Source organism: Argopecten irradians, chromosome 14 (assembly GCF_041381155.1).
Source record: "Argopecten irradians isolate NY chromosome 14, Ai_NY, whole genome shotgun sequence".
In the NCBI taxonomy this organism is placed as follows: domain Eukaryota; kingdom Metazoa; phylum Mollusca; class Bivalvia; order Pectinida; family Pectinidae; genus Argopecten; species Argopecten irradians.
This window is the reverse complement of record NC_091147.1, coordinates 3,737,310-3,748,191: the sequence shown is the minus strand read 5'-3', so window position 1 is coordinate 3,748,191 and position 10,882 is coordinate 3,737,310. Positions and strand designations below refer to the sequence as shown.

Genomic DNA, 10,882 nt, shown 5'->3' with positions numbered 1-10,882 from the left:
CCCAGAGCCTTCCTCACAGGTGCGAACGCTCAACACAAGGCCAAAAGTGAGGCGGTGCCAAGGAAGGCATTAGGAAAGATAAAGTCAGTTAGGAAGAAAAGATAAGATCCTAAATTTAGTCGCCTTTTACGATCATGCAATAGGGGCAGCAGGTACAATTCTAACGCCCTACCTGCAGGGCTAGTACTCACGAGACAAAGACCAATCTGAAGTTCCAATCCTCAAATGGACACCGTGAAATCACTTCTGATGAAAGTGGACTTTGTGTTATGGAAGAGTACCCATACATTGGTACCAGTCCAGATGGATTTGTAACATATGAAACATGCACAGGCCAAGGACTGGTTGAATTCAAATGTCCATTTAGGTACAGATATGTTACTCCGCAAGTTGCAGCAACACATAATGATTTTTATGTCATCTGACCCAAAGGGTCATCCTTGGGTCATCTGACCCAAAGGGTCATCCTTGGGTCAGGATGACCTATAGTCATCATGCACCGTCCATCGTCGTCCTCCGTCCACCATGCGCCAACTTTTCATTCAAACAACTTCTTCTCAATAACACAAGGCCCAAAGTACTCATATTTGGCCTGTACTATACTGGGATAAAGGGCTATCAAAGAAAATAAATTACCTTGACCTACTTTCAAGGTCTCAGGGGTCAAATAGGCTAAAATCTTTGAACGACTTCTTCTAACTAACCAAAAGATCCAGGGTACTCATATTTGGCCTGTAGCATGTTGGGATGAAGGGCTAGAAAAGTTGTGAAAATTAATGACCTTACTGTCAAGGTCACCAGACCAAGGTCAAAGTCAAATAGGCTACAATCTTTGAACAACTTCTTCTAACTAACCAAAAGGTCCAGGGTACTCATATTTGGCCTGTAGCATGCTGGGATGAAGGGCTACCAAAGTTGTGGCAATAAATGACCTTGACCTACTTTTAAGGTCACAGGAGTCAAATAAGCTAAAATCTTGAATTTTGAACTTCTCAAGTTCTGCCAGTGTGATTAAGCTGAAACCTGCACGAAATGATCCTGACATGGTCCCGACCAAGTGTTGTTATATTTTATGTCGATCCAAAATCCAAGATGGCTGCCACAGATGATCTGAGATGGATGCCACAGATGCCATCTTGAAAACACATTTTGAACTTCTTCTCAAGTTCTACCAGTGCAATTTAACTGAAACTTGAAACATGAAATACGGCTGATATGATCTTGTCAAAGTGTTGTTATATATCTGGTTGATCCCAGATTAAAGATGGCTACCATGACACCATATCTAATTATTTTCCTATACAGCTATTGCCAAGATAGTCAGATGACCGTTAAGGCCCTTGGGCCTCTTGTTGCTGTCATGTTGACGAGGCCAAAGGAACCATTCAGTTGAAGAGAAGCCATCCCTATTATTACCAGGTTCCGGGTCAAATGGCTGTCACAGATTGTATGTGGTGTGGCTTTGTGGTTTGGACTCCTAAGGGTATTTCTGTGGAACGGATACACTTTGACAATGATTTTTGGAATTTACAAATTCTGCCAAAGCTATAGAGCTTCTTCCGCACGTTTTTTGTGCCTGAAATGTATAGTCGGCGTATCTTTCGCAATATGTTATAAGCATTCTGGTACATGTTCAGTAAACCTCATTATCTTGAGCAATCATCAAAAGCCATACTGTGATGGCTTGTTGTAAACGTGTACAATATTCAAAGTATTCAATAATACTGTGGATGTTTGCGAGGATGGTGGAACAGGTGATGTAAAACTATGTTGCTATAAGATAATGTGACAGAAACTGAAATTATTCACATACCAGGTAATTATTACAGATCTATTCCTTGCGGTTATCAGCGTGAATAAATAGTAACATGAATTAAACTTGGAGGATCATGAAAAAAAACAATGTGTGGATATTATTGCATTGAAAATGTCTGAAATCGATGATACTTCTATTATATATTTATTTCAGATATGTTAATTAAAATTATAACTGCAAAAGCTGATGAAATTGATAAAAACATGTTGTCACTAAGTCATGTACAACATGTATAATATATAGCTATTTTGACTGAAGTCTGACTGAAGGCGTTCTAATTCAAGCACATTGGCCTTAAAGAGCTTAATCATGCAAGTAAATTTTTGTTCATTCATATAAGACCTCATGAAATTCTCCAAATCTTGTGTTTTACACCCAAAATGATTGTCCATATCTATCTATAACAACATATAACGTAATTCAAAGCCCCATATATCAAGACATAAGTTAATGTCAGTTGTAGAGGAAATGTAATTATGTATATTAATATTGGCCCCTTGTTTATGGATTATCAAAATTCTAATCTTTTATTTTTATCCTTGAAATATTTGTCATGATCAATACACCAAAAACAAGACTTATAATCCAAAATCTAAAGATATGTATATTCTATAACCCCCACCCAAGACATAAGTGTCTATGTATATCATTCACCACACGTTCATTGCCCGGTACCGGTGCGAGTGTTAGAGGAAACTCGGATAACACTTGAAATATATCATCAAAGAATCATATATATATATTCATTATATATACATGTATGTACATGTGTTCACTAGCTAGTAATCTGTTAGATTAATAATTTAATTTCATACATATATATGATGGATTTAAAATTATTTAAACCATATACAATATGGTTGTCTTTTAGACAAAGCTGTTGAGTTTTGACAATGAAATTTAATGAAATTAAATGTCAGAATTACACTTGAAGTAAATATGAGTTCTAGTTTTTGTTTCGTACTCAGTCAATGTTAACTGGCATGTCTGAATATTATTGATTATCAGCAATTTTACTGAAATCTTAACCTTGAACAAGTGGAGGGTAGAATATTGTAACAGCAGTACAAATCCTAAATACACTTGAAGCAGTGTCTGCTGAACTAAGCGGCATAACTCCATTTAAAATGCTAAACAGTTTTATTCTGCTCAGCTGCCTTTCGACATGAATTCGTAAGTTTGCAATAGTCTGCTTTCTAAAACTTCCCGTCTGGAAAATTTCCTTTTCTTTTTAAGTCCGAGATCAGGAACCCCTTGTCCACCATAATGGCATCATCTTCTTCACACAAATCTACAATTTTTGAGAGTTCTGTTATTTTCTTGTCCGACACACTGCCAGCATAACATGGCGACACAAAACTTGCAACTCCAGCAGGGGTTATACCAACTAAGACTTTCCATGTCATGTGAGATTTGTAGTTAGAGAGTACAACAAAGATTTAGCTTTTGTTGACTTAGGTGTTTCAGTGCGTATTTCAGTACAGTCTAAAATTACTCTTGTTTTAGGATATCGTCTTTTGAACTGTGCAGGCATGTTATCAACAACAGCATCCTTACTAGGCCAGAAAAGCAAAACTGGAACTAGTTCCTGATCCAAAAAATGTATCAAAGTTCTCTTAATGTTACAACAGGTTGTGACACTAATGTTAAATCTTCTCGCCAGATCCCCCTCTAACAAACTAACAAACCAAGGCGTAACCGTATAAAAACCAGCAAGAACTCGTTGATCAATCGGAGTTTCCTCTCTGGACTAGGTTTTTTTTAGAGTTTTTTCTTTGGTACTGCTTTTCTTCCGAAGAATTCTGTCCTCTCCAATATGAAATGTTTTCTGTCAAGCTCTTTATAGCGTCAAACGCCAACATAAATGTTAAGAAAAATGGAAATCCAATGTAAAACATAACCTCTTCTTCATTGTCCTTGATGTCTTCTATGGCAATATTCGGTAATTTACACTGGACACCAGCATCACAAGTTTGTTTGTTTGTTTGAGTTTTACGGCCCATCGACAACTAAGGTCATTTAGGGCCAAACTACAAGTCATGCATTAATATCAGGATAAAAGTTCAGGGTAAGAAAAAGCAAGTAAGGACTAAAACACAGATTGTAAACGTTAATTTGATAAAAAAAGGTTTGTATGGGATAAAATAAATTTGGCTAAAACACTTGAGAAAACTCATGCACAATGTTGATGAAACGATGAAATGTTGAGTTGATACGATGTATGATGAGAAAACGTTCATATTTTGCTTAAAATACCGATCTCTTTGAGATAATTAAAAATACGATTATGTCTCACGGCATGAAACAAAGTGTACATGTCGGAGACATCGTAGTTTTTATCTCGTATGTGTTTAAAATCAATACAATGCAATAAAATATGCTCCACTGTGAGAGGAGAATCACATGCATGGCATGTAGGAGGATCCTCCCCTCTCAATAGATAGGAATGTGTAAAATATGTGTGTCCAGTTCGGAGCCGAGAGAGAACAACTTCCTCTCTGCGGTCTCTCCGACTGGACAGTTTAGGATTAAGTGTAGGTTGAATTTTAAACAGTTTATTGTTTGTTTCGGTAGACCATCTTTGTTGCCAATGGTGTTTGATGGCTGACTGAATTGAAGGTTTGATGTCGGTATATGGTAGTTTCAAATCTGTTTGTGCTAGGCGAAGAGCAGTCTTAGCTGCTTTATCAGCCTGTTCATTCCCCTTTATACCCACATGACTGGAAATCCAGAGATAAGTAATTTGAGTTTTAGAAGATAATCGAAATGTTCGGATTAAAAGATTTTGGATTAGAATATTTCTAGGGCTTCTTGATTTCAAAGCCTGAATAACCGAAAGAGAGTCTGAACAGATGATTGCCTTTTCAATGCGGTGTTCTTCGATATGGTCAAGCGCCAGACCGATAGCACATGCTTCCACAGAGAAAATGGAGGCAATATCCGGGAGTCGGATAGAGGAGCAGTGATTAGATGTACAGCATGCTGCCGCAACATTATCACCATCTTTTGATCCGTCAGTGTAGATCTGAACATGGTCAGGGAAAGCCCTAATGCACTCCCGAAAGGAGGATTTGTGTTCTTCGGGTAATGCACCTGGATTTTGCCCTCTCATGTAGAGATAAATTGATATCAGGTGTTTGAATGAGCCATGGTGGTACATCCGATACGGTGTACTCGTCAATGGTGTCGAAAGTTATATTAAGTTCCAGCAACAATTTTGAAATTCTGATGCCAAATGTTGGTATGAGCTTTTGATTTTGTGTAAATATTTCTTGATGTTGTGGATTGAATAAAAGGTTAAATGCAGGATTTTTGGGGTTGGATTTCAGTTGAGCAGCATACTGTAAGGATAATTTCTTTCGTCGATCGTCTAGAGATGGCTCATTAGCTTCCACATGGAGACTCTTCACAGGTGTTGTTCGAAAAGCTCCAAGTGCGAGACGCAGTCCCTGATTCTGTATAGGGTCAAGCATCTGTAGATAGGAGCTGCGAGCCGATCCATAGACAACAGAGCCGTAGTCAAGTTTTGATCTTATAAGTGCCCGATAGATACGTAGAAGCATTTCACGGTCTGCACCCCAATCAGAATTGGGAAAGAACTCATAGAATGTTCAGCGCCTTCGAGCACTTATCCTTCAGATGTTTGATATGTGGAACAAAGGACAGTTTCGAATCAAATATTAGTCCAAGAAATTTAGTTTGTTCAACTACTGGAATTTTAATTCCATTGAGTGTGAGGTCAGGATCATTGTGTGGTTTTCGTTTTTGACAGAAGTGCATACAGACAGTTTTTGATCTTGAAAATCTAAAGCCATTTTCGTCAGCCCAATTTTGTAATTTGCCTAAACATTGTTGTAGTTGCCGTTCTATAGTGTGCATGTTTTTTGATCTGTAACAGATCAAGAAATCATCCACAAATAGAGACCCTTCCGTAGATTGGCCAAGACATTTGGTTATGCTGTTAATTTTTAGTCCAAAAAGTGTGACGGACAAGATACCACCCTGAGGGACGCCCATCTCCTGTGTTTCTGTTTCTGAATAAGTTGAACCCGTTCGAACTTTGAAATGCCTGTCAGATATAAAAATTTGAAATAAACTTTGGCAAATTACCACGTATACCGATATCATGGAGATCGTTCATGATTCCATATTGCCAAGTTGTGTCGTATGCCTTTTCAAGGTCAAAGAATACGGCGACAAGATGTTCTTTCTTGGCAAATGCTTCTCGTATAAATGTTTCTAGTCTAACTAAGTGGTCTACCGTTCCCCTGCGGTTTCTAAAGCCGCTTTGCAAAGGACTTAAAATATTGTTTGATTCCAGGAACCAAACTAATCTGGTATTTATCATACGTTCTAGAGTTTTACAAATACAACTCGTCAATGAAATAGGACGATAGTTATTGGCATCAGTAGCATCTTTCCCGGGCTTCGGAAGGGGTATAATAGTAGATTCCTTCCAAGACTCGGGAATTTTGCCAGAAGAGTAAACTTGATTAAATATAGTTAAAAGACATTTTAGTGAAGATTCTGGTAATTGTTTTAAAAACATATATGGAATTTCGTCTGGTCCAGTTGCCAAGTCCTTTGATTTCTCAAGGGACTCGAGCAATTCTGGTATCTCGAAAGGCCTATTGTAACTTTCACTATTGGAGGATTTAAAATCAAGACGTCTCTTTTCCTTTTCCTTTTTAAATTTTTGAAATTTTTTGGAATGATTTTTGATGGATGAATTTTTAGCAAAATTTTTGGCAAAGGTGTCAGCTATTTCGGATTTTGAAGAAAATATTTTATTGTTGTTAATGAGGTGGGAGGATGGTGTTGCTTTTCTTTTCCCACTGATTTTACCAATCATTTCCCAAACTTTCTTCGAAGATGTATTGGAATTAATTTTTGAGACGTACTCTTTCCAAGTACTTTTCTTGTCGGATTTGATAGACCTTCGAGCTTTTGCTCTCCAAATTTTAAAATTGTTATAGTTTGAGACGGTTGGCGAAGCCAAGTACCGCCTCAGAGCGGAATTTCTACCAGATATATTGATAAATGAATCATTTGAGAGACGAAACTTTGTTGGTTTTGGCACGGATTTTGGTATGGTTTTTGTAGCGATAGAAGTGAGCGCTTCTGTGAAAATTTTAATGGGGTCATCGAGGTTCAAAAATTTATCCTCAATGAGCTCCTCTGCGCACAAATTTTTTAAATTGAACCCAGTCCGCCTTATGTAAATTCCAACGAGGAATCGGCTCCTCAAGTTTTGGTGACCCTATGTTTTTTAATATAATTGGAAAGTGATCGCTTCCACAAAGATCATCGTTGACCCTCCAATCATAATCCAGAAGAATTGATGGATGGCACAACGATAGATCAATGTGGGTAAGCGAGCCAGAGGCAGGGTGCAAATATGTTGGGGCATTGGTGTTATAAAGACATAAGCTGTTTTTATTAATAAAATCTTCGGTACGTCTACCTCTATCGTCAGTGCCTGGGGAGCCCCAGAGGCTATTATGACCGTTAAAGTCACCCATGATAATATATGGCACTGGTAGTTGTGATACGATGTTACTCAGTTCATCACAACTAAATGGAGTATTTGGATGTAAATATATAGAACAGACTGTTATTTTTCGGTGAAGTGTTGCGCTTATAGCAACAGCTTGCAAGGTGGTATCTAGCTGAATGTGTCTGTGAGGAACGTTTTTATGCACCGCCACCGCCACACCACCTGATGGGCGGCCACCTGTTGTTGGAGTTTTGGTGTATAGTGTAAATTGTCGGAGATTGATGGTGTCTTTCAGCATCATTTCTTGAAGGCAGAATATGGATGGGTTTTTTGTTTGTATAAGATGTTTTAATTCTTCTATGTTCGCTTTAAATCCGCGTATGTTCCATTGTATGATAGTGTTTGTCTCTATATTGATCCTTGAGGATAGTTAAAGTGGTAGTTTCTGCTCCTGCTTAGCGCTCAGCAAAAAGGGAGTGGGACGACTGGTTCGCCCGTTGTCAGTATAATGTGACCGGGTTGGGTGTGTTGGCTTGGTGTCTTCGGCGGCATGCTCCAGTGATATAGCACTTTAAAAAGGGCAAAAGTTCCACTATACAAGAAGACACAACATGAATATACCGCAGTCTCCCGAAACACGCACCTCGCACAACATACACGCAACACACCGCATACATGGGAGGCCGTCCTTACATGACCATAGCTGTTAACAGGACGTTAATTCATCAAACAAACAAACAAACAAAGGATAGTTTGTCGGACCGACAGGACTACTTGAAGCAGGTTGTTTGGTGGCGATAAATGTGTTGTCACCAAACTCGCTGTCGTCCGATAGAACATCATAGATGTTCCGTCCAAGGATAGGGTCATCTGATCCCTTACTGGGTTTGTTGTTTAGTGCAGGGAGCCTCGCCAGCTTTACCTTGGTGGTTTTGGTCTGGCGTTGCTCCTGCGGTGGTGTATTTGCTGGACGCTTTGCTTTATCGGGGAGTTTTTTAACGTCAATAGACGGTGAAGATGTAGCACGTCTATGACGAGCGGCGGTAACTTTTTTTCTGATGTTCGGTGTTTGAATTTGGTGTTGTGTAAGTCCTGGAGACGCCGGTGGGATTGGCGTTTTAGCTCCAGGTGGCCCAGCAGGTGGATTTTGTTGTGGTTTGTGTTGTGGCTTAGATGGACCCGACTTGAACCTGTTCGGGTCCCCAATGATTACTTTACAGGCCTTAGCATCAGCCATATCTGGGACATCATTGTCCCAGTTAGGCTTGTCAACCAAGGCCTGGACCGACGCATGTTTGACGGTGACACTGTCAACAGGCGTCTTTGCGCGGGTTATCTGAGCATAGGTTGCCACATTCAGGTCTGAACGCTCGACTATCCTCCGAGCCTCGGGGAAAGAGACACCTTGGGTATATTTGACCCGTAATATCTCCCTCTCCCGAGTCCAGGCAGGACAGGTGCGAGCAGACGCAGCATGGTCACCCCCGCAATTGACGCAGATGACGGCAGTGACGGTTGACAATGTCACATTCGTCTTTTTCGTCGTGACCTTCACGGCCACAGTACTGACATACCATTTTCCGTCTACAATTGCTCTCATGATGGCCGTACCTCTGGCAGTTACGGCACCTCAATGGATTAGGGATGTAGACAGTGACATTGTAACGTTGGTATCCAACAGTTACGCTCTGTGGTAATTATAGTGTAGCGAATGTTAAGATAAAAGTGTGTGTTGGGACCAAGCTCCCACTTTTTCTCGTCATGATGCGTTTAACATGAGAGACCGGAATGTTCTCCTCTTGGAAGTATGACAGTATGTCAGCCTCATTGTCATTGCGCAAGGCTGGGCACCTGATTACCCCCTTGCTGCAATTCAATGATGAGTGTGGTTTTACACACACACTGAGGCCGGCAAAACTGTTGGTTCCAAGGAGGTTCTCCGCTTGTTGCTTGCGGAAAACCTCTATTAGGAGATCACCCGATCCCAAAGGCTTGACAGATTTGACATCTCCAGCAATGCCTTTGATGCCCTTTCGCAATATTAAGGGTGATAAACCTGCAGTGGTCTTGCCACTCTGTGTAGAGGACATGACCAGAAACTGTGGGAATGTGTTTGTTGTACCGCTTTTTGTTTGTTGATTTGTGGTTGATTCCTTTTGGGGAGATTTTGGTTGTAGTTCATTTTGTTTGTTTTTGGAAGCCATCTCTTAGAGTTAATTACAATTCGCTAGCTGTGCCCCCACCCACCTCGGAGCCCAACAGGGGGACACTCATGATGACATGAATATGCAATGTCAAAGTGTCAGGGTTACACAGATAGTATACTCGGAAGAATATTTCGAACAAACATAATTCAAATCAAGCTTGCGACAGCACGCTCGCAAGATTGTATACCTGCAAGATCGATCAGAATCAAGACAATCCAAATTAAACTCACTATTGACTTAGGCTAAGCCACCGCCTTCTTGGAGATCTACGAACCAAGGGCTCGGCATGACCAGCCGATTGATAATACAGGGCCCATATTACCTCTCGTCTAACCGGAGTCTGAAGCCAAAGTAGTGTGTAGCAGTAAAAAAAGGAAGAAAAAAGAGCAAAACCTATTCAACCACCAGGACCTTCTTCCCCCGGATACGAGATGCAACCCACGGCAAACAGGTTGGCTCAAATTGGAGCTACTGTGAAAGCCTTCAGCTACACTGATATCAAGCAGACGCACATCACACCCCCAAAAGTGGTGTGCATCCGCATGAGAGCAGTGCACCCAGTCTCGGGACGTGGACCCAGCTTTCATGGAGACCTAGCATCACAAGTATTCTTCACTGATGGATCTGATTTTTAAAGTGTACCTTGAAAATTCCTCTGTTGTGAGAATGACAACATCATCAGTTTGTTTGTTTGTTTGATTTATTAACGTCCTATTAACAGCTATGGTCATGTAAGGACGGCCTCCCATGTATGCGGTGCGTTGCGTGTATGTTGTGCGAGGTGAGTGTACTGGGAGACTGCGGTATGTTCGTGTTATGTCTTCTTGTATAGTGGAACTGTTGCCCTTTTTATAGTGCTATATCACTGAAGCATGCCGCCAAAGACACCAAGCAACACACCCCACCCGGTCACATTATACTGACAACGGGCGAACCAGTCGTCCCACTCCCTGTATGCTGAACGCTAAGCAGGAGCAGAAACTACCACTTTTATAGACTTTGGTGTGTCTCGGCCAGGGGACAGAACCCAGAGCCTTCCTCACAGGGGCAAACGCTCAACTCAAGGCCAAAAGTGAGGCGGTGCCAAGGGAGGCATTAGGAAAGATAAAGTCAGTTAGGAAGAAGAGAAAAGATAATATCCTTAATTTAGTCGCCTTTTAAGATCATGCAATAGGGGCAGCAGGTACAATTCTAACGCCCTACCTGCAGGGCCAAACATCATCAGTTTGTACTTCTTTGATAATAGATGTTGAGATATATGTTCCTCTGAAATTGAGCCAGCATAGTCATGCATTAAAACAGATGTATAAGTTTCAGAAAATGATGCATTGAGACGACACAAAGAATTCTCGCATTCTCTTT

At 40.5% G+C, this 10,882-nt stretch overlaps 1 pseudogene; it reads right to left on the bottom strand.

Moving 5' to 3' along the window:
* Window positions 1-2,840: 2,840 nt before the first annotated feature.
* On the bottom strand, window positions 2,841-10,269 carry LOC138308111 (uncharacterized; annotated as a pseudogene).
* Between the last annotated feature and the right edge of the window lie 613 nt (window positions 10,270-10,882).